The sequence below is a fragment of the Hypanus sabinus genome, chromosome 17, assembly GCF_030144855.1.
Source record: "Hypanus sabinus isolate sHypSab1 chromosome 17, sHypSab1.hap1, whole genome shotgun sequence".
In the NCBI taxonomy this organism is placed as follows: domain Eukaryota; kingdom Metazoa; phylum Chordata; class Chondrichthyes; order Myliobatiformes; family Dasyatidae; genus Hypanus; species Hypanus sabinus.
In genome coordinates this window covers 74,703,853-74,730,611 of record NC_082722.1, presented here as the reverse complement: position 1 = coordinate 74,730,611, position 26,759 = coordinate 74,703,853, and positions in this window count along the sequence as shown.

Below are 26,759 nucleotides of genomic sequence, written 5' to 3'. Positions count from 1 at the left end.
AGGTTAGCATAGGGTTTATAAACACACGAGGGATATAGATTAGTGAAGGAGGTTAGCATACGGTTTATAAACACACGGGGGATATAGATTAGTGAAGAAGCTGAGAACAGGGTTTATAAACACATGGGGGATATAAATTAGTGAAGGAGATTTGCATGGGGTTTATAAACCCATGGGGGATATAGATTAGTGAAGAAGCTGAGAACAGGGTTTATAAATACACGGGGGATATAGATTAGTGAAGGAGGTTAGCATAGGGTTTATAAACCCATTGGGGATATAGATTAGTGAAGGAGGTTAGCATAGGGTTTATAAACCCATTGGGGATATAGATTAGTGAAGGAGGTTAGCATAGGGTTTATAAACCCATTGGGGATATAGATTAGTGAAGGAGGTTAGCATACGGTTTATAAACACACGAGGGATATAGATTAGTGAAGGAGGTCAGCATAGGGTTTATAAACACACGGGGGATATAGATTAGTGAAGGAGGTTAACATAGGGTTTATAAACACACGAGGGATATAGATTAGTGAAGGAGGTTAGCATACGGTTTATAAACACACGGGGGATATAGATTAGTGAAGGAAGTTAGCACAGGGTTTATAAACACACGGGGGATATAGATTAGTGAAGGAGGTTAGCACAGGGTTTATAAACACACGGGGGATATAGATTAGTGAAGGAGGTTAGCACAGAGTTTATAAACACACGGGGGATATAGATTAGTGAAGGAGGTTAGCATAGGGTTTATAAACACACGGGGGATATAGATGAGTGAAGGAGGTTAGCATAGGGTTTATAAACCCATTGGGGATATAGATTAGTGAAGGAGGTTAGCATATGGTTTATAAACCCATGGGGGATATAGATTAGTGAAGGAGGTTAGCATAGGGTTTATAAACCCATGGGGGATATAGATTAGTGAAGAAGCTGAGAACAGGGTTTATAAACACATGGGGGATATAAATTAGTGAAGGACGTTAGCATAGGGTTTATAAACCCATGGGGGATATAGATTAGTGAAGAAGCTGAGAACAGGGTTTATAAACACACGAGGGATATAGATTAGTGAAGGAAGTCAGCATAGGGTTTATAAACCCATTGGGGATATAGATTAGTGAAGAAGCTGAGAACAGGGTTTATAAACACATGGGGGATATAAATTAGCGAAGGAGGTTAGCATAGGGTTTATAAACCCATGGGGGATATAGATTAGTGAACGAGGTTAGCATAGGGTTTATCAACCCATGGGGGATATAGATTAGTGAAGAAGCTGAGAACAGGGTTTATAAACACATGGGGGATATAAATTAGTGAAGGACGTTAGCATAGGGTTTATAAACCCATGGGGGATATAGATTAGTGAAGAAGCTGAGAACAGGGTTTATAAACACATGAGGGATATAGATTAGTGAAGGAGGTTAACATAGGGTTTATAAACCCATTGGGGATATAGATTAGTGAAGAAGCTGAGAACAGGGTTTATAAACCCATTGGGGATATAGATTAGTGAAGGAGGTTAGCATATGGTTTATAAACTCATGGGGGATATAGATTAGTGAAGGAGGTTAGCATAGGGTTTATCAACCCATGGGGGATATAGATTAGTGAAGAAGCTGAGAACAGGGTTTATAAACACACGAGGGATATAGATTAGTGAAGGAGGTTAACATAGGGTTTATAAACCAATTGGGGATATAGATTAGTGAAGGAAGTTAGCATAGGGTTTATAAACACACGGGGGATATTGCTTTGTGAAGGAGGTTAGCATACATTTTATAAACCTATGGGGGATATAGATTAGTGAAGAAGCTGAGAACAGGGTTTATAAACACATGGGGGATATAGATTTGTGAAGGAGGTTAGCATGGGGTTTATAAACACACGGGGGATATAGATGAGTGAAGGAGGTTAGCATAGGGTTTATAAACCCATTGGGGATATAGATTAGTGAAGGAGGTTAGCATACGGTTTATAAACCCATGGGGGATATAGATTAGTGAAGGAGGTTAGCATACGGTTTACAAACCCATGGGGGATATAGATGAGTGAAGGAGGTTAGCATAGGGTTTATAAACTCATTGGGGATATAGATTAGTGAAGGAGGTTAGCATAGGGTTTATAAACGCATGGGGGATATAGATTAGTGAAGAAGCTGAGAACAGGGTTTATAAACACATGGGGGATATAAATTAGTGAAGGAGGTTCGCATGGGGTTTATAAACCCATGGGGGATATAGATTAGTGAAGAAGCTGATAACAGGGTTTATAAATACATGGGGGATATAGATTAGTGAAGGAGGTTAGCATAGGGTTTATAAACACACGAGGGATATAGATTAGTGAAGGAGGTTAGCATACGGTTTATAAACACACGGGGGATATAGATTAGTGAAGAAGCTGAGAACAGGGTTTATAAACACATGGGGGATATAAATTAGTGAAGGAGATTTGCATGGGGTTTATAAACCCATGGGGGATATAGATTAGTGAAGAAGCTGAGAACAGGGTTTATAAATACACGGGGGATATAGATTAGTGAAGGAGGTTAGCATAGGGTTTATAAACCCATTGGGGATATAGATTAGTGAAGGAGGTTAGCATAGGGTTTATAAACCCATTGGGGATATAGATTAGTGAAGGAGGTTAGCATAGGGTTTATAAACCCATTGGGGATATAGATTAGTGAAGGAGGTTAGCATACGGTTTATAAACACACGAGGGATATAGATTAGTGAAGGAGGTCAGCATAGGGTTTATAAACACACGGGGGATATAGATTAGTGAAGGAGGTTAACATAGGGTTTATAAACACACGAGGGATATAGATTAGTGAAGGAGGTTAGCATACGGTTTATAAACACACGGGGGATATAGATTAGTGAAGGAAGTTAGCACAGGGTTTATAAACACACGGGGGATATAGATTAGTGAAGGAGGTTAGCACAGTGTTTATAAACACACGGGGGATATAGATTAGTGAAGGAGGTTAGCACAGAGTTTATAAACACACGGGGGATATAGATTAGTGAAGGAGGTTAGCATAGGGTTTATAAACACACGGGGGATATAGATGAGTGAAGGAGGTTAGCATAGGGTTTATAAACCCATTGGGGATATAGATTAGTGAAGGAGGTTAGCATATGGTTTATAAACCCATGGGGGATATAGATTAGTGAAGGAGGTTAGCATAGGGTTTATAAACCCATGGGGGATATAGATTAGTGAAGAAGCTGAGAACAGTGTTTATAAACACATGGGGGATATAAATTAGTGAAGGACGTTAGCATAGGGTTTATAAACCCATGGGGGATATAGATTAGTGAAGGAGGTTCGCATAGGGTTTATAAACCCATTGGGGATATAGATTAGTGAAGGACGTTAGCATACGGTTTATAAACACACGAGGGATATAGATTAGTGAAGGAGGTCAGCATAGGGTTTATAAACACACGGGGGATATAGATTAGTGAAGGAGGGTAACATAGGGTTTATAAACACACGAGTGATATAGATTAGTGAAGGAGGTTAGCATACGGTTTATAAACACACGGGGGATATAGATCAGTGAAGGAAGTTAGCACAGGGTTTATAAACACACGGGGGATATAGATTAGTGAAGGAGGTTAGCACAGGGTTTATAAACACACGGGGGTTATAGATTAGTGAAGGAGGTTAGCACAGAGTTTATAAACACACGGGGGATATAGATTAGTGAAGGAGGTTAGCATAGGGTTTATAAACACACGGGGGATATAGATGAGTGAAGGAGGTTAGCATAGGGTTTATAAACCCATTGGGGATATAGATTAGTGAAGGAGGTTAGCATATGGTTTATAAACCCATGGGGGATATAGATTAGTGAAGGAGGTTAGCATAGGGTTTATAAACCCATGGGGGATATAGATTAGTGAAGAAGCTGAGAACAGGGTTTATAAACACATGGGGGATATAAATTAGTGAAGGACGTTAGCATAGTGTTTATAAACCCATGGGGGATATAGATTAGTGAAGAAGCTGAGAACAGGGTTTATAAACACACGAGGGATATAGATTAGTGAAGGAAGTCAGCATAGGGTTTATAAACCCATTGGGGATATAGATTAGTGAAGAAGCTGAGAACAGGGTTTATAAACACATGGGGGATATAAATTAGCGAAGGAGGTTAGCATAGGGTTTATAAACCCATGGGGGATATAGATTAGTGAAGGAGGTTAGCATATGGTTTATAAACTCATGGGGGATATAGATTAGTGAAGGAGGTTAGCATAGGGTTTATCAACCCATGGGGGATATAGATTAGTGAAGAAGCTGAGAACAGGGTTTATGAACACATGGGGGATATAAATTAGTGAAGGACGTTAGCATAGGGTTTATAAACCCATTGGGGATATAGATTAGTGAAGGAGGTTAGCATAGGGTTTATAAACCCATTGGGGATATAGATTAGTGAAGGAGGTTAGCATAGGGTTTATAAACCCATTGGGGATATAGATGAGTGAAGGAGGTTAGCATACGGTTTATAAACACACGAGGGATATAGATTAGTGAAGGAGGTCAGCATAGGGTTTATAAACACACGGGGGATATAGATTAGTGAAGGAGGTTAACATAGGGTTTATAAACACACGAGGGATATAGATTAGTGAAGGAGGTTAGCATACGGTTTATAAACACACGGGGGATATAGATTAGTGAAGAAGCTGAGAACAGGGTTTATAAACACATGGGGGATATAAATTAGTGAAGGAGGTTTGCATGGGGTTTATAAACCCATGGGGGATATAGATTAGTGAAGAAGCTGAGAACAGGGTTTATAAATACACGGGGGATATAGATTAGTGAAGGAGGTTAGCATAGGGTTTATAAACCCATTGGGGATATAGATTAGTGAAGGAGGTTAGGATAGGGTTTATAAACCCATTGGGGATATAGATTAGTGAAGGAGGTTAGCATAGGGTTTATAAACCCATTGGGGATATAGATTAGTGAAGGAGGTTAGCATACGGTTTATAAACACACGAGGGATATAGATTAGTGAAGAAGGTCAGCATAGGGTTTATAAACACACGGGGGATATAGATTAGTGAAGGAGGTTAACATAGGGTTTATAAACACACGAGGGATATAGATTAGTGAAGGAGGTTAGCATACGGTTTATAAACACACGGGGGATATAGATTTGTGAAGGAAGTTAGCACAGGGTTTATAAACACACGGGGGATATAGATTAGTGAAGGAGGTTAGCACAGGGTTTATAAACACACGGGGGATATAGATTAGTGAAGGAGGTTAGCACAGAGTTTATAAACACACGGGGGATATAGATTAGTGAAGGAGGTTAGCATAGGGTTTATAAACACACGGGGGATATAGATGAGTGAAGGAGGTTAGCATAGGGTTTATAAACCCATTGGGGATATAGATTAGTGAAGGAGGTTAGCATATGGTTTATAAACCCATGGGGGATATAGATTAGTGAAGGAGGTTAGCATAGGGTTTATAAACCCATGGGGGATATAGATTAGTGAAGAAGCTGAGAACAGGGTTTATAAACACATGGGGGATATAAATTAGTGAAGGACGTTAGCATAGGGTTTATAAACCCATGGGGGATATAGATTAGTGAAGAAGCTGAGAACAGGGTTTATAAACACACGAGGGATATAGATTAGTGAAGGAAGTCAGCATAGGGTTTATAAACCCATTGGGGATATAGATTAGTGAAGAAGCTGAGAACAGGGTTTATAAACACATGGGGGATATAAATTAGCGAAGGAGGTTAGCATAGGGTTTATAAACCCATGGGGGATATAGATTAGTGAAGGAGGTTAGCATATGGTTTATAAACTCATGGGGGATATAGATTAGTGAAGGAGGTTAGCATAGGGTTTATCAACCCATGGGGGATATAGATTAGTGAAGAAGCTGAGAACAGGGTTTATAAACACATGGGGGATATAAATTAGTGAAGGACGTTAGCATAGGGTTTATAAACCCATTGGGGATATAGATTAGTGAAGGAGGTTAGCATAGGGTTTATAAACCCATTGGGGATATAGATTAGTGAAGGAGGTTAGCATAGGGTTTATAAACCCATTGGGGATATAGATTAGTGAAGGAGGTTAGCATACGGTTTATAAACACACGAGGGATATAGATTAGTGAAGGAGGTCAGCATAGGGTTTATAAACACACGGGGGATATAGATTAGTGAAGGAGGTTAACATAGGGTTTATAAACACACGAGGGATATAGATTAGTGAAGGAGGTTAGCATACGGTTTATAAACACACGGGGGATATAGATTAGTGAAGGAAGTTAGCACAGGGTTTATAAACACACGGGGGATATAGATTAGTGAAGGAGGTTAGCACAGAGTTTATAAACACACGGGGGATATAGATTAGTGAAGGAGGTTAGCATAGGGTTTATAATCACACGGGGGATATAGATGAGTGAAGGAGGTTAGCATAGGGTTTATAAACCCATGGGGGATATAGATTAGTGAAGGAGGTTAGCATAGGGTTTATAAACCCATTGGGGATATAGATTAGTGAAGGAGGTTAGCATAGGGTTTATAAACCGATTGGGGATATAGATTAGTGAAGGAGGTTAGCATAGGGTTTATAAACCCATTGGGGATATAGATTAGTGAAGGAGGTTAGCATACGGTTTATAAACACACGAGGGATATAGATTAGTGAAGGAGGTCAGCATAGGGTTTATAAACACACGGGGGATATAGATTAGTGAAGGAGGTTAACATAGGGTTTATAAACACACGAGGGATATAGATTAGTGAAGGAGGTTAGCATACGGGTTATAAACACACGGGGGATATAGATTAGTGAAGGAAGTTAGCACAGGGTTTATAAACACACGGGGGATATAGATTAGTGAAGGAGGTTAGCACAGGGTTTATAAACACACGGGGGATATAGATTAGTGAAGGAGGTTAGCACAGAGTTTATAAACACACGGGGGATATAGATTAGTGAAGGAGGTTAGCATAGGGTTTATAAACACACGGGGGATATAGATGAGTGAAGGAGGTTAGCATAGGGTTTATAAACCCATTGGGGATATAGATTAGTGAAGGAGGTTAGCATATGGTTTATAAACCCATGGGGGATATAGATTAGTGAAGGACGTTAGCATAGGGTTTATAAACCCATGGGGGATATAGATTAGTGAAGAAGCTGAGAACAGGGTTTATAAACACATGGGGGATATAAATTAGTGAAGGACGTTAGCATAGGGTTTATAAACCCATGGGGGATATAGATTAGTGAAGAAGCTGAGAACAGGGTTTATAAACACACGAGGGATATAGATTAGTGAAGGAAGTCAGCATAGGGTTTATAAACCCATTGGGGATATAGATTAGTGAAGAAGCTGAGAACAGGGTTTATAAACACATGGGGGATATAAATTAGCGAAGGAGGTTAGCATAGGGTTTATAAACCCATGGGGGATATAGATTAGTGAAGGAGGTTAGCATAAGGTTTATAAACTCATGGGGGATATAGATTAGTGAAGGAGGTTAGCATAGGGTTTATCAACCCATGGGGGATATAGATTAGTGAAGAAGCTGAGAACAGGGTTTATAAACACATGGGGGATATAAATTAGTGAAGGACGTTAGCATAGGGTTTATAAACCCATGGGGGATATAGATTAGTGAAGAAGCTGAGAACAGGGTTTATAAACACACGAGGGATATAGATTAGTGAAGGAGGTTAACATAGGGTTTATAAACCCATTGGGGATATAGATTAGTGAAGAAGCTGAGAACAGGGTTTATAAACCCATTGGGGATATAGATTAGTGAAGGAGGTTAGCATATGGTTTATAAACTCATGGGGGATATAGATTAGTGAAGGAGGTTAGCATAGGGTTTATCAACCCATGGGGGATATAGATTAGTGAAGAAGCTGAGAACAGGGTTTATAAACACACGAGGGATATAGATTAGTGAAGGAGGTTAACATAGGGTTTATAAACCCATTGGGGATATAGATTAGTGAAGGAAGTTAGCATAGGGTTTATAAACACACGGGGGATATTGCTTTGTGAAGGAGGTTAGCATACATTTTATAAACCTATGGGGGATATAGATTAGTGAAGAAGCTGAGAACAGGGTTTATAAACACATGGGGATATAGATTTGTGAAGGAGGTTAGCATGGGGTTTATAAACACACGGGGGATATAGATGAGTGAAGGAGGTTAGCATAGGGTTTATAAACCCATTGGGGATATAGATTAGTGAAGGAGGTTAGCATACGGTTTATAAACCCATGGGGGATATAGATTAGTGAAGGAGGTTAGCATACGGTTTACAAACCCATGGGGGATATAGATGAGTGAAGGAGGTTAGCATAGGGTTTATAAACTCATTGGGGATATAGATTAGTGAAGGAGGTTAGCATAGGGTTTATAAACGCATGGGGGATATAGATTAGTGAAGAAGCTGAGAACAGGGTTTATAAACACATGGGGGATATAAATTAGTGAAGGAGGTTTGCATGGGGTTTATAAACCCATGGGGGATATAGATTAGTGAAGAAGCTGATAACAGGGTTTATAAATACACGGGGGATATAGATTAGTGAAGGAGGTTAGCATAGGGTTTATAAACACACGAGGGATATAGATTAGTGAAGGAGGTTAGCATACGGTTTATAAACACACGGGGGATATAGATTAGTGAAGAAGCTGAGAACAGGGTTTATAAACACATGGGGGATATAAATTAGTGAAGGAGATTTGCATGGGGTTTATAAACCCATGGGGGATATAGATTAGTGAAGAAGCTGAGAACAGGGTTTATAAATACACGGGGGATATAGATTAGTGAAGGAGGTTAGCATAGGGTTTATAAACCCATTGGGGATATAGATTAGTGAAGGAGGTTAGCATAGGGTTTATAAACCCATTGGGGATATAGATTAGTGAAGGAGGTTAGCATAGGGTTTATAAACCCATTGGGGATATAGATTAGTGAAGGAGGTTAGCATACGGTTTATAAACACACGAGGGATATAGATTAGTGAAGGAGATCAGCATAGGGTTTATAAACACACGGGGGATATAGATTAGTGAAGGAGGTTAACATAGGGTTTATAAACACACGAGGGATATAGATTAGTGAAGGAGGTTAGCATACGGTTTATAAACACACGGGGGATATAGATTAGTGAAGGAAGTTAGCACAGGTTTTATAAACACACGGGGGATATAGATTAGTGAAGGAGGTTAGCACAGGGTTTATAAACACACGGGGGATATAGATTAGTGAAGGAGGTTAGCACAGAGTTTATAAACACACGGGGGATATAGATTAGTGAAGGAGGTTAGCATAGGGTTTATAAACACACGGGGGATATAGATGAGTGAAGGAGGTTAGCATAGGGTTTATAAACCCATTGGGGATATAGATTAGTGAAGGATGTTAGCATATGGTTTATAAACCCATGGGGGATATAGATTAGTGAAGGAGGTTAGCATAGGGTTTATAAACCCATGGGGGATATAGATTAGTGAAGAAGCTGAGAACAGTGTTTATAAACACATGGGGGATATAAATTAGTGAAGGACGTTAGCATAGGGTTTATAAACCCATGGGGGATATAGATTAGTGAAGGAGGTTCGCATAGGGTTTATAAACCCATTGGGGATATAGATTAGTGAAGGAGGTTAGCATACGGTTTATAAACACACGAGGGATATAGATTAGTGAAGGAGGTCAGCATAGGGTTTATAAACACACGGGGGATATAGATTAGTGAAGGAGGGTAACATAGGGTTTATAAACACACGAGTGATATAGATTAGTGAAGGAGGTTAGCATACGGTTTATAAACACACGGGGGATATAGATCAGTGAAGGAAGTTAGCACAGGGTTTATAAACACACGGGGGATATAGATTAGTGAAGGAGGTTAGCACAGGGTTTATAAACACACGGGGGTTATAGATTAGTGAAGGAGGTTAGCACAGAGTTTATAAACACACGGGGGATATAGATTAGTGAAGGAGGTTAGCATAGGGTTTATAAACACACGGGGGATATAGATGAGTGAAGGAGGTTAGCATAGGGTTTATAAACCCATTGGGGATATAGATTAGTGAAGGAGGTTAGCATATGGTTTATAAACCCATGGGGGATATAGATTAGTGAAGGAGCTTAGCATAGGGTTTATAAACCCATGGGGGATATAGATTAGTGAAGAAGCTGAGAACAGGGTTTATAAACACACGAGGGATATAGATTAGTGAAGGAAGTCAGCATAGGGTTTATAAACCCATTGGGGATATAGATTAGTGAAGAAGCTGAGAACAGGGTTTATAAACACATGGGGGATATAAATTAGCGAAGGAGGTTAGCATAGGGTTTATAAACCCATGGGGGATATAGATTAGTGAAGGAGGTTAGCATATGGTTTATAAACTCATGGGGGATATAGATTAGTGAAGGAGGTTAGCATAGGGTTTATCAACCCATGGGGGATATAGATTAGTGAAGAAGCTGAGAACAGGGTTTATAAACACATGGGGGATATAAATTAGTGAAGGACGTTAGCATAGGGTTTATAAACCCATTGGGGATATAGATTAGTGAAGGAGGTTAGCATAGGGTTTATAAACCCATTGGGGATATAGATTAGTGAAGGAGGTTAGCATAGGGTTTTTAAACCCATTGGGGATATAGATGAGTGAAGGAGGTTAGCATACGGTTTATAAACACACGAGGGATATAGATTAGTGAAGGAGGTCAGCATAGGGTTTATAAACACACGGGGGATATAGACTAGTGAAGGAGGTTAACATAGGGTTTATAAACACACGAGGGATATAGATTAGTGAAGGAGGTTAGCATACGGTTTATAAACACACGGGGGATATAGATTAGTGAAGGAAGTTAGCACAGGGTTTATAAACACACGGGGGATATAGATTAGTGAAGGAGGTTAGCACAGGGTTTATAAACACACGGGGGATATAGATTAGTGAAGGAGGTTAGCACAGAGTTTATAAACACACGGGGGATATAGATTAGTAAAGGAGGTTAGCATAGGGTTTATAAACACACGGGGGATATAGATGAGTGAAGGAGGTTAGCATAGGGTTTATAAACCCATTGGGGATATAGATTAGTGAAGGAGGTTAGCATAGGGTTTATAAACCCATTGGGGATATAGATTAGTGAAGGAGGTTAGCATAGGGTTTATAAACCCATTGGGGATATAGATTAGTGAAGGAGGTTAGCATACGGTTTATAAACACACGAGGGATATAGATTAGTGAAGGAGGTCAGCATAGGGTTTATAAACACACGGGGGATATAGATTAGTGAAGGAGGTTAACATAGGGTTTATAAACACACGAGGGATATAGATTAGTGAAGGAGGTTAGCATACGGTTTATAAACACACGGGGGATATAGATTAGTGAAGGAAGTTAGCACAGGGTTTATAAACACACGGGGGATATAGATTAGTGAAGGAGGTTAGCACAGGGTTTATAAACACACGGGGGATATAGATTAGTGAAGGAGGTTAGCACAGAGTTTATAAACACACGGGGGATATAGATTAGTGAAGGAGGTTAGCATAGGGTTTATAAACACACGGGGGATATAGATGAGTGAAGGAGGTTAGCATAGGGTTTATAAACCCATTGGGGATATAGATTAGTGAAGGAGGTTAGCATATGGTTTATAAACCCATGGGGGATATAGATTAGTGAAGGAGGTTAGCATAGGGTTTATAAACCCATGGGGGATATAGATTAGTGAAGAAGCTGAGAACAGGGTTTATAAACACATGGGGGATATAGATTAGTGAAGGAAGTCAGCATAGGGTTTATAAACCCATTGGGGATATAGATTAGTGAAGAAGCTGAGAACAGGGTTTATAAACACATGGGGGATATAAATTAGCGAAGGAGGTTAGCATAGGGTTTATAAAACCATGGGGGATATAGATTAGTGAAGGAGGTTAGCATATGGTTTATAAACTCATGGGGGATATAGATTAGTGAAGGAGGTTAGCATAGGGTTTATCAACCCATGGGGGATATAGATTAGTGAAGAAGCTGAGAACAGGGTTTATAAACACATGGGGGATATAAATTAGTGAAGGACGTTAGCATAGGGTTTATAAACCCATGGGGGATATAGATTAGTGAAGAAGCTGAGAACAGGGTTTATAAACACACGAGGGATATAGATTAGTGAAGGAGGTTAACATAGGGTTTATAAACCCATTGGGGATATAGATTAGTGAAGAAGCTGAGAACAGGGTTTATAAACCCATTGGGGATATAGATTAGTGAAGGAGGTTAGCATATGGTTTATAAACTCATGGGGGATATAGATTAGTGAAGGAGGTTAGCATAGGGTTTATCAACCCATGGGGGATATAGATTAGTGAAGAAGCTGAGAACAGGGTTTATAAACACACGAGGGATATAGATTAGTGAAGGAGGTTAACATAGGGTTTATAAACCCATTGGGGATATAGATTAGTGAAGGAAGTTAGCATAGGGTTTATAAACACACGGGGGATATTGCTTTGTGAAGGAGGTTAGCATACATTTTATAAACCTATGGGGGATATAGATTAGTGAAGAAGCTGAGAACAGGGTTTATAAACACATGGGGGATATAGATTTGTGAAGGAGGTTAGCATGGGGTTTATAAACACACGGGGGATATAGATGAGTGAAGGAGGTTAGCATAGGGTTTATAAACCCATTGGGGATATAGATTAGTGAAGGAGGTTAGCATACGGTTTATAAACCCATGGGGGATATAGATTAGTGAAGGAGGTTAGCATACGGTTTACAAACCCATGGGGGATATAGATGAGTGAAGGAGGTTAGCATAGGGTTTATAAACTCATTGGGGATATAGATTAGTGAAGGAGGTTAGCATAGGGTTTATAAACCCATGGGGGATATAGATTAGTGAAGAAGCTGAGAACAGGGTTTATAAACACATGGAGGATATAAATTAGTGAAGGAGGTTTGCATAGGGTTTATAAACACACGAGGGATATAGATTAGTGAAGGAGGTTTGCATACGGTTTATAAACACATGGGGGATATAGATTAGTGAAGAAGCTGAGAACAGGGTTTATAAATACACGGGGGATATAGATTAGTGAAGGAGGTTAGCATAGGGTTTATAAACCCATTGGGGATATAGATTAGTGAAGGAGGTTAGCATAGGGTTTATAAACCCATTGGGGATATAGATTAGTGAAGGAGGTTAGCATAGGGTTTATAAACCCATTGGGGATATAGATTAGTGAAGGAGGTTAGCATACGGTTTATAAACACACGAGGGATATAGATTAGTGAAGGAGGTCAGCATAGGGTTTATAAACACACGGGGGATATAGATTAGTGAAGGAGGTTAACATAGGGTTTATAAACACACGAGGGATATAGATTAGTGAAGGAGGTTAGCATACGGTTTATAAACACACGGAGGATATAGATTAGTGAAGGAAGTTAGCACAGGGTTTATAAACACACGGGGGATATAGATTAGTGAAGGAGGTTAGCACAGGGTTTATAAACACACGGGGGATATAGATTAGTGAAGGAGGTTAGCACAGAGTTTATAAACACACGGGGGATATAGATTAGTGAAGGAGGTTAGCATAGGGTTTATAAACACACGGGGGATATAGATGAGTGAAGGAGGTTAGCATAGGGTTTATAAACTCATTGGGGATATAGATTAGTGAAGGAGGTTAGCATAGGGTTTATAAACACACGGTGGATACAGCTTTGTGAAGGAGGTTAGCATAGGGTTTATAAACTCATTGGGGATATAGATTAGTGAAGGAGGTTAGCATAGGGTTTATAAACCCATGGGGGAATATAGATTAGTGAAGAAGCTGAGAACAGGGTTTATAAACACATGGGGGATACAAATTAGTGAAGGAGGTTAGCATGGGGTTTATAAACCCATGGGGGATATAGATTAGTGAAGAAGCTGAGAACAGGGTTTATAAATACACGGGGGATATAGATTAGTGAAGGAGGTTAGCATAGGGTTTATAAACACACGGGGGATATAGATTAGTGAAGGAGGTTAACATAGGGTTTATAAACACACGAGGGATATAGATTAGTGAAGGAGGTTAGCATACGGTTTATAAACACACGGGGGATATAGATTAGTGAAGGAAGTTAGCACAGGGTTTATAAACACACGGGGGATATAGATTAGTGAAGGAGGTTAGCACAGGGTTTATAAACACACGGGGGATATAGATTAGTGAAGGAGGTTAGCACAGAGTTTATAAACACACGGGGGATATAGATTAGTGAAGGAGGTTAGCATAGGGTTTATAAACACACGGGGGATATAGATGAGTGAAGGAGGTTAGCATAGGGTTTATAAACCCATTGGGGATATAGATTAGTGAAGGAGGTTAGCATATGGTTTATAAACCCATGGGGGATATAGATTCGTGAAGGAGGTCAGCATAGGGTTTATAAACCCATTGGAGATATAGATTAGTGAAGGAGGTTAGCATAGGGTTTATAAACACACGGTGGATATAGCTTTGTGAAGGAGGTTAGCATAGGGTTTATAAACTCATTGGGGATATAGATTAGTGAAGGAGGTTAGCATAGGGTTTATAAACCCATGGGGGAATATAGATTAGTGAAGAAGCTGAGAACAGGGTTTATAAACACATGGGGGATATAAATTAGTGAAGGAGGTTAGCATGGGGTTTATAAACCCATGGGGGATATAGATTAGTGAAGAAGCTGAGAACAGGGTTTATAAATACACGGGGGATATAGATTAGTGAAGGAGGTTAGCATAGGGTTTATAAACCCATTGGGGATATAGATTAGTGAAGGAGGTTAACATAGGGTTTATAAACACACGAGGGATATAGATTAGTGAAGGAGGTTAGCATACGGTTTATAAACACACGGGGGATATAGATTAGTGAAGGAAGTTAGCACAGGGTTTATAAACACACGGGGGATATAGATTAGTGAAGGAGGTTAGCACAGGGTTTATAAACACACGGGGGATATAGATCAGTGAAGGAAGTTAGCACAGGGTTTATAAACACACGGGGGATATAGATTAGTGAAGGAGGTTAGCACAGGGTTTATAAACACACGGGGGTTATAGATTAGTGAAGGAGGTTAGCACAGAGTTTATAAACACACGGGGGATATAGATTAGTGAAGGAGGTTAGCATAGGGTTTATAAACACACGGGGGATATAGATGAGTGAAGGAGGTTAGCATAGGGTTTATAAACCCATTGGGGATATAGATTAGTGAAGGAGGTTAGCATATGGTTTATAAACCCATGGGGGATATAGATTAGTGAAGGAGCTTAGCATAGGGTTTATAAACCCATGGGGGATATAGATTAGTGAAGAAGCTGAGAACAGGGTTTATAAACACATGGGGGATATAAATTAGTGAAGGACGTTAGCATAGTGTTTATAAACCCATGGGGGATATAGATTAGTGAAGAAGCTGAGAACAGGGTTTATAAACACACGAGGGATATAGATTAGTGAAGGAAGTCAGCATAGGGTTTATAAACCCATTGGGGATATAGATTAGTGAAGAAGCTGAGAACAGGGTTTATAAACACATGGGGGATATAAATTAGCGAAGGAGGTTAGCATAGGGTTTATAAACCCATGGGGGATATAGATTAGTGAAGGAGGTTAGCATATGGTTTATAAACTCATGGGGGATATAGATTAGTGAAGGAGGTTAGCATAGGGTTTATCAACCCATGGGGGATATAGATTAGTGAAGAAGCTGAGAACAGGGTTTATAAACACATGGGGGATATAAATTAGTGAAGGACGTTAGCATAGGGTTTATAAACCCATTGGGGATATAGATTAGTGAAGGAGGTTAGCATAGGGTTTATAAACCCATTGGGGATATAGATTAGTGAAGGAGGTTAGCATAGGGTTTTTAAACCCATTGGGGATATAGATGAGTGAAGGAGGTTAGCATACGGTTTATAAACACACGAGGGATATAGATTAGTGAAGGAGGTCAGCATAGGGTTTATAAACACACGGGGGATATAGATTAGTGAAGGAGGTTAACATAGGGTTTATAAACACACGAGGGATATAGATTAGTGAAGGAGGTTAGCATACGGTTTATAAACACACGGGGGATATAGATTAGTGAAGGAAGTTAGCACAGGGTTTATAAACACACGGGGGATATAGATTAGTGAAGGAGGTTAGCACAGGGTTTATAAACACACGGGGGATATAGATTAGTGAAGGAGGTTAGCACAGAGTTTATAAACACACGGGGGATATAGATTAGTAAAGGAGGTTAGCATAGGGTTTATAAACACACGGGGGATATAGATGAGTGAAGGAGGTTAGCATAGGGTTTATAAACCCATTGGGGATATAGATTAGTGAAGGAGGTTAGCATAGGGTTTATAAACCCATTGGGGATATAGATTAGTGAAGGAGGTTAGCATAGGGTTTATAAACCCATTGGGGATATAGATTAGTGAAGGAGGTTAGCATACGGTTTATAAACACACGAGGGATATAGATTAGTGAAGGAGGTTAACATAGGGTTTATAAACACACGAGGGATATAGATTAGTGAAGGAGGTTAGCATACGGTTTATAAACACACGGGGGATATAGATTAGTGAAGGAAGTTAGCACAGGGTTTATAAACACACGGGGGATATAGATTAGTGAAGGAGGTTAGCACAGGGTTTATAAACACACGGGGGATATAGATTAGTGAAGGAGGTTAGCACAGAGTTTATAAACACACGGGGGATATAGATTAGTGAAGGAGGTTAGCATAGGGTTTATAAACACACGGGGGATATAGATTAGTGAAGGAGGTTAGCATAGGGTTTATAAACCCATTGGGGATATAGATTAGTGAAGGAGGTTAGCATATGGTTTATAAACCCATGGGGGATATAGATCAGTGAAGGAGGTTAGCATAGGGTTCATAAACCCATGGGGGATATAGATTAGTGAAGAAGCTGAGAACAGGGTTTATAAACACATGGGGGATATAGATTAGTGAAGGAAGTCAGCATAGGGTTTATAAACCCATTGGGGATATAGATTAGTGAAGAAGCTGAGAACAGGGTTTATAAACACATGGGGGATATAAATTAGCGAAGGAGGTTAGCATAGGGTTTATAAAACCATGGGGGATATAGATTAGTGAAGGAGGTTAGCATATGGTTTATAAACTCATGGGGGATATAGATTAGTGAAGGAGGTTAGCATAGGGTTTATCAACCCATGGGGGATATAGATTAGTGAAGAAGCTGAGAACAGGGTTTATAAACACATGGGGGATATAAATTAGTGAAGGACGTTAGCATAGGGTTTATAAACCCATGGGGGATATAGATTAGTGAAGGAGGTTAGCATAGGGTTTATCAACCCATGGGGGATATAGATTAGTGAAGAAGCTGAGAACAGGGTTTATAAACACACGAGGGATATAGATTAGTGAAGGAGGTTAACATAGGGTTTATAAACCCATTGGGGATATAGATTAGTGAAGGAAGTTAGCATAGGGTTTATAAACACACGGGGGATATTGCTTTGTGAAGGAGGTTAGCATACATTTTATAAACCTATGGGGGATATAGATTAGTGATGAAGCTGAGAACAGGGTTTATAAACACATGGGGGATATAGATTTGTGAAGGAGGTTAGCATGGGGTTTATAAACACACGGGGGATATAGATGAGTGAAGGAGGTTAGCATAGGGTTTATAAACCCATTGGGGATATAGATTAGTGAAGGAGGTTAGCATACGGTTTATAAACCCATGGGGGATATAGATTAGTGAAGGAGGTTAGCATACGGTTTACAAACCCATGGGGGATATAGATGAGTGAAGGAGGTTAGCATAGGGTTTATAAACTCATTGGGGATATAGATTAGTGAAGGAGGTTAGCATAGGGTTTATAAACCCATGGGGGATATAGATTAGTGAAGAAGCTGAGAACAGGGTTTATAAACACATGGAGGATATAAATTAGTGAAGGAGGTTTGCATAGGGTTTATAAACACACGAGGGATATAGATTAGTGAAGGAGGTTAGCATACGGTTTATAAACACATGGGGGATATAGATTAGTGAAGAAGCTGAGAACAGGGTTTATAATCACATGGGGGATATAAATTAGTGAAGGAGGTTAGCATAGGGTTTATAAACACACGAGGGATATAGATTAGTGAAGGAGGTTAGCATAGGGTTTATAAACCCATTGGGGATATAGATTAGTGAAGGAGGTTAGCATAGGGTTTATAAACCCATTGGGGATATAGATTAGTGAAGGAGGTTAGCATAGGGTTTATAAACACATGGGGGATATAGATTAGTGAAGAAGCTGAGAACAGGGTTTATAATCACATGGGGGATATAAATTAGTGAAGGAGGTTTGCATGGGGTTTATAAACCCATGGGGGTATAGATTAGTGAAGAAGCTGAGAACAGGGTTTATAAATACACGGGGGATATAGATTAGTGAAGGAGGTTAGCATAGGGTTTATAAACCCATTGGGGATATAGATTAGTGAAGGAGGTTAGCATAGGGTTTATAAACCCATTGGGGATATAGATTAGTGAAGGAGGTTAGCATAGGGTTTATAAACCCATTGGGGATATAGATTAGTGAAGGAGGTTAGCATACGGTTTATAAACACACGAGGGATATAGATTAGTGAAGGAGGTCAGCATAGGGTTTATAAACACACGGGGGATATAGATTAGTGAAGGAGGTTAACATAGGGTTTATAAACACACGAGGGATATAGATTAGTGAAGGAGGTTAGCATACGGTTTATAAACACACGGGGGATATAGATTAGTGAAGGAAGTCAGCACAGGGTTTATAAACACACGGGGGATATAGATTAGTGAAGGAGGTTAGCACAGGGTTTATAAACACACGGGGGATATAGATTAGTGAAGGAGGTTAGCACAGAGTTTATAAACACACGGGGGATATAGATTAGTGAAGGAGGTTAGCATAGGGTTTATAAACACACGGGGGATATAGATGAGTGAAGGAGGTTAGCATAGGGTTTATAAACTCATTGGGGATATAGATTAGTGAAGGAGGTTAGCATAGGGTTTATAAACACACGGTGGATATAGCTTTGTGAAGGAGGTTAGCATAGGGTTTATAAACTCATTGGGGATATAGATTAGTGAAGGAGGTTAGCATAGGGTTTATAAACCCATGGGGGAATATAGATTAGTGAAGAAGCTGAGAACAGGGTTTATAAACACATGGGGGATACAAATTAGTGAAGGAGGTTAGCATGGGGTTTATAAACCCATGGGGGATATAGATTAGTGAAGAAGCTGAGAACAGGGTTTATAAATACACGGGGGATATAGATTAGTGAAGGAGGTTAGCATAGGGTTTATAAACCCATTGGGGATATAGATTAGTGAAGGAGGTTAACATAGGGTTTATAAACACACGAGGGATATAGATTAGTGAAGGAGGTTAGCATACGGTTTATAAACACACGGGGGATATAGATTAGTGAAGGAAGTTAGCACAGGGTTTATAAACACACGGGGGATATAGATTAGTGAAGGAGGTTAGCACAGGGTTTATAAACACACGGGGGATATAGATTAGTGAAGGAGGTTAGCACAGAGTTTATAAACACACGGGGGATATAGATTAGTGAAGGAGGTTAGCATAGGGTTTATAAACACACGGGGGATATAGATGAGTGAAGGAGGTTAGCATAGGGTTTATAAACCCATTGGGGATATAGATTAGTGAAGGAGGTTAGCATATGGTTTATAAACCCATGGGGGATATAGATTCGTGAAGGAGGTCAGCATAGGGTTTATAAACCCATTGGAGATATAGATTAGTGAAGGAGGTTAGCATAGGGTTTATAAACACACGGTGGATATAGCTTTGTGAAGGAGGTTAGCATAGGGTTTATAAACTCATTGGGGATATAGATTAGTGAAGGAGGTTAGCATAGGGTTTATAAACCCATGGGGGAATATAGATTAGTGAAGAAGCTGAGAACAGGGTTTATAAACACATGGGGGATATAAATTAGTGAAGGAGGTTAGCATGGGGTTTATAAACCCATGGGGGATATAGATTAGTGAAGAAGCTGAGAACAGGGTTTATAAATACACGGGGGATATAGATTAGTGAAGGAGGTTAGCATAGGGTTTATAAACCCATTGGGGATATAGATTAGTGAAGGAGGTTAGCATACGGTTTATAAACACACGAGGGATATAGATTAGTGAAGGAGGTCAGCATAGGGTTTATAAACAGACAGGGGATATAGATGAGTGAAGGAGGTTAGCATAGGGTTTATAAACCCATTGGGGATATAGATTAGTGAAGGAGGTTAGCATATGGTTTATAAACCCATGGGGGATATAGATTAGTGAAGGAGGTTAGCATAGGGTTTATAAACCCATGGGGGATATAGATTAGTGAAGAAGCTGAGAACAGGGTTTATAAACACATGGGGGATATAGATTAGTGAAGGAAGTCAGCATAGGGTTTATAAACCCATTGGGGATATAGATTAGTGAAGAAGCTGAGAACAGGGTTTATAAACACATGGGGGATATAAATTAGCGAAGGAGGTTAGCATAGGGTTTATAAAACCATGGGGGATATAGATTAGTGAAGGAGGTTAGCATATGGTTTATAAACTCATGGGGGATATAGATTAGTGAAGGAGGTTAGCATAGGGTTTATCAACCCATGGGGGATATAGATTAGTGAAGAAGCTGAGAACAGGGTTTATAAACACATGGGGGATATAAATTAGTGAAGGACGTTAGCATAGGGTTTATAAACCCATGGGGGATATAGATTAGTGAAGAAGCTGAGAACAGGGTTTATAAACACACGAGGGATATAGATTAGTGAAGGAGGTTAACATAGGGTTTATAAACCCATTGGGGATATAGATTAGTGAAGAAGCTGAGAACAGGGTTTATAAACCCATTGGGGATATAGATTAGTGAAGGAGGTTAGCATATGGTTTATAAACTCATGGGGGATATAGATTAGTGAAGGAGGTTAGCATAGGGTTTATCAACCCATGGGGGATATAGATTAGTGAAGAAGCTGAGAACAGGGTTTATAAACACACGAGGGATATAGATTAGTGAAGGAGGTTAACATAGGGTTTATAAACCCATTGGGGATATAGATTAGTGAAGGAAGTTAGCATAGGGTTTATAAACACACGGGGGATATTGCTTTGTGAAGGAGGTTAGCATACATTTTATAAACCTATGGGGGATATAGATTAGTGAAGAAGCTGAGAACAGGGTTTATAAACACATGGGGGATATAGATTTGTGAAGGAGGTTAGCATGGGGTTTATAAACACACGGGGGATATAGATGAGTGAAGGAGGTTAGCATAGGGTTTATAAACCCATTGGGGATATAGATTAGTGAAGGAGGTTAGCATACGGTTTATAAACCCATGGGGGATATAGATTAGTGAAGGAGGTTAGCATACGGTTTACAAACCCATGGGGGATATAGATGAGTGAAGGAGGTTAGCATAGGGTTTATAAACTCATTGGGGATATAGATTAGTGAAGGAGGTTAGCATAGGGTTTATAAACCCATGGGGGATATAGATTAGTGAAGAAGCTGAGAACAGGGTTTATAAACACATGGAGGATATAAATTAGTGAAGGAGGTTTGCATAGGGTTTATAAACACACGAGGGATATAGATTAGTGAAGGAGGTTAGCATACGGTTTATAAACACATGGGGGATATAGATTAGTGAAGAAGCTGAGAACAGGGTTTATAATCACATGGGGGATATAAATTAGTGAAGGAGGTTAGCATAGGGTTTATAAACACACGAGGGATATAGATTAGTGAAGGAGGTTAGCATAGGGTTTATAAACCCATTGGGGATATAGATTAGTGAAGGAGGTTAGCATAGGGTTTATAAACCCATTGGGGATATAGATTAGTGAAGGAGGTTAGCATAGGGTTTATAAACACATGGGGGATATAGATTAGTGAAGAAGCTGAGAACAGGGTTTATAATCACATGGGGGATATAAATTAGTGAAGGAGGTTTGCATGGGGTTTATAAACCCATGGGGGTATAGATTAGTGAAGAAGCTGAGAACAGGGTTTATAAATACACAGGGGATATAGATTAGTGAAGGAGGTTAGCATAGGGTTTATAAACCCATTGGGGATATAGATTAGTGAAGGAGGTTAGCATAGGGTTTATAAACCCATTGGGGATATAGATTAGTGAAGGAGGTTAGCATAGGGTTTATAAACCCATTGGGGATATAGATTAGTGAAGGAGGTTAGCATACGGTTTATAAACACACGAGGGATATAGATTAGTGAAGGAGGTCAGCATAGGGTTTATAAACACACGGGGGATATAGATTAGTGAAGGAGGTTAACATAGGGTTTATAAACACACGAGGGATATAGATTAGTGAAGGAGGTTAGCATACGGTTTATAAACACACGGGGGATATAGATTAGTGAAGGAAGTTAGCACAGGGTTTATAAACACACGGGGGATATAGATTAGTGAAGGAGGTTAGCACAGGGTTTATAAACACACGGGGGATATAGATTAGTGAAGGAGGTTAGCACAGAGTTTATAAACACACGGGGGATATAGATTAGTGAAGGAGGTTAGCATAGGGTTTATAAACACACGGGGGATATAGATGAGTGAAGGAGGTTAGCATAGGGTTTATAAACTCATTGGGGATATAGATTAGTGAAGGAGGTTAGCATAGGGTTTATAAACACACGGTGGATATAGCTTTGTGAAGGAGGTTAGCATAGGGTTTATAAACTCATTGGGGATATAGATTAGTGAAGGAGGTTAGCATAGGGTTTATAAACCCATGGGGGAATATAGATTAGTGAAGAAGCTGAGAACAGGGTTTATAAACACATGGGGGATACAAATTAGTGAAGGAGGTTAGCATGGGGTTTATAAACCCATGGGGGATATAGATTAGTGAAGAAGCTGAGAACAGGGTTTATAAATACACGGGGGATATAGATTAGTGAAGGAGGTTAGCATAGGGTTTATAAACCCATTGGGGATATAGATTAGTGAAGGAGGTTAACATAGGGTTTATAAACACACGAGGGATATAGATTAGTGAAGGAGGTTAGCATACGGTTTATAAACACACGGGGGATATAGATTAGTGAAGGAAGTTAGCACAGGGTTTATAAACACACGGGGGATATAGATTAGTGAAGGAGGTTAGCACAGGGTTTATAAACACACGGGGGATATAGATTAGTGAAGGAGGTTAGCACAGAGTTTATAAACACACGGGGGATATAGATTAGTGAAGGAGGTTAGCATAGGGTTTATAAACACACGGGGGATATAGATGAGTGAAGGAGGTTAGCATAGGGTTTATAAACCCATTGGGGATATAGATTAGTGAAGGAGGTTAGCATATGGTTTATAAACCCATGGGGGATATAGATTCGTGAAGGAGGTCAGCATAGGGTTTATAAACCCATTGGATATATAGATTAGTGAAGGAGGTTAGCATAGGGTTTATAAACACACGGTGGATATAGCTTTGTGAAGGAGGTTAGCATAGGGTTTATAAACTCATTGGGGATATAGATTAGTGAAGGAGGTTAGCATGGGGTTTATAAACCCATGGGGGATATAGATTAGTGAAGAAGCTGAGAACAGGGTTTATAAATACACGGGGGATATAGATTAGTGAAGGAGGTTAGCATAGGGTTTATAAACCCATTGGGGATATAGATTAGTGAAGGAGGTTAGCATACGGTTTATAAACACACGAGGGATATAGATTAGTGAAGGAGGTCAGCATAGGGTTTATAAACACACAGGGGATATAGATTAGTGAAGGAGGTTAACATAGGGTTTATAAACACACGAGGGATATAGATTAGTGAAGGAAGTTAGCACAGGGTTTATAAACACACGGGGGATATAGATTAGTGAAGGAGGTTAGCACAGGGTTTATAAACACACGGGGGATATAGATTAGTGAAGGAGGTTAGCACAGGGTTTATAAACACACGGGGGATATAGATTAGTGAAGGAGGTTAGCACAGAGTTTATAAACACACGGGGGATATAGATTAGTGAAGGAGGTTAGCATAGGGTTTATAAACACACGGGGGATATAGATGAGTGAAGGAGGTTAGCATAGGGTTTATAAACCCATTGGGGATATAGATTAGTGAAGGAGGTTAGCATATGGTTTATAAACCCATGGGGGATATAGATTAGTGAAGAAGCTGAGAACAGGGTTTATAAACACATGGGGGATATAAATTAGTGAAGGAGGTTAGCATGGGGTTTATAAACCCATGGGGGATATAGATTAGTGAAGAAGCTGAGAACAGGGTTTATAAACACATGGGGGATATAAATTAGTGAAGGAGGTTAGCATATGGTTTATAAACCCATGGGGGATATAGATTCGTGAAGGAGGTCAGCATAGGGTTTATAAACCCATTGGAGATATAGGTTAGTGAAGGAGGTTAGCATAGGGTTTATAAACACACGGGGGATATAGCTTTGTGAAGGAGGTTAGCATACGTTTTATAAACCCATGGGGGATATAGATTAGTGAAGAAGCTGAGAACAGGGTTTATAAACACATGGGGGATATAGATTAGTGAAGGAGGTTAGCATGGGGTTTATAAACACACTGGGGATATAGATGAGTGAAGGAGGTTAGCATAGAGTTTATAAACCCATGGGGGATATAGATTCGTGAAGGAGGTCAGCATAGGGTTTATAAACCCATTGGAGATATAGATTAGTGAAGGAGGTTAGCATAGGGTTTATAAACACACGGGGGATATAGCTTTGTGAAGGAGGTTAGCATACGTTTTATAAACCCATGGGGGATATAGATTAGTGAAGAAGCTGAGAACAGGGTTTATAAACACATGGGGGATATAGATTAGTGAAGGAGGTTAGCATGGGGTTTATAAACACACTGGGGATATAGATGAGTGAAGGAGGTTAGCATAGAGTTTATAAACCCATGGGGGATATAGATTAGTGAAGGAGGTTAGCATATGGTTTATAAACCCATGGGGGATATAGATTATTGAAGGAGGTTAGCATAGGGTTTATAAACACTTGGAGGATATAGATTAGTGAAGGAGGTTAGCATAGGGTTTATAAACACACGGAGGATATAGATTAGTGAAGGAGGTTAGCATAGGGTTTATAAACACACGGAGGATATAGATTAGTGAAGGAGGTTAGCATAGGGTTTATAAACACACAGGGAATATAGATGAGTGAAGGAGGTCAGCATAGGGTTTATAAACCCATTGGGGATATAGATTAGTGAAGGAGGTTAGCTTAGGGTTTATAAACCAATTGGGGATATAGATTAGTGAAGGAGGTTATCATAGGGTTTATAAACACACGGGGGATATAGATTAGTGAAGGAAGTCAGCAGAGGGTTTATAAACCCTTGGGGGATATAAATTAGTGAAGGAGGTCAGCATAGGGTTTATAAACCCATGGGGGATATAGATTAGTGAAGGAGGTTAGCATAGGGTTTATAAACACACGAGGATATAGATTAGTGAAGGTGGTTAGCATATGGTTTATAAACCCATGGGGGATATAGATTAGTGAAGGAGGTTATCATAGGGTTTATAAACACACGGGGATATAGATTAGTGAAGGAGGTCAGCAAAGGGTTAATAAATCCACAGGGGTTACAGATTAATGAAAGAGGTGAGCACAAGGTTTATAAGATGACAGGAAATATAGTTGAGATGGTCACCGGCTTTATCCCAGGGTCTGAATAGTTGAATGTGAGACTATAATGATTTAAGTTGGACTTGTGGGATATCTTGTTTATGCAGAGGACAGTGGGCATTTGAAACAAGCTGCCAGAGGAAATGATTGAAATGGGGTCCAGCTACTACGTTAAGGGTCAGTGTACACAGAGAAGAAATCTTAGATGGATATAGAGTCATGGACTACTACAGCACAGAAAGAAAAGCTCTTTGTCACATCTAATCCATGCCGATCTTGTTTTCGGCCTAGACCACAACCACAACCCTCCACACCTCCATCATCCATGTATCTACTCACACTTCTCATAAATGTTACATCTGAGCCTGCCTCCACCATCTCTGCTGACGACTCACCCCACACTCTCACCACTGTCTAAGTGAAGTACTTCCTCCTGTGTTGCCTTTGAACATTTCAACTTTTACTCTTAATCCATGACCTCTAGTTCTAGTTACTCCTAACGTCAGTGGAAAAAAACCTTATCTATACCCCTCACAATTTTGTATACAAGATTCCTCTAATTCTCCAGGGAAAAAAGTCGAACCTATCTAATCTTTCACTGTAGCTCAAGTCCTCAAGTCCTGGCTACATCCTTATATCTCTTCTCTGTATTCTTTCAAACTTATTTACATCTTTACTGCAGGTAGGTGACCAGGACTGCATACAGTATTCCAAATTAGGCCTCACGGATGTCTTACACTATTTCAACATAACGTCTTAACTCCTGTACTCAGTGTGCTGACTTAGAAAGTCCAATATGCCAAAAGGTGTCTTTATGACCCAATCTACCTGTGATGCCACTTTCAAGGAATTATGTGTCAGTATTTCCAGATTTCTCTGTTCTTCCACACTCATTAGTGCCCTACATTTT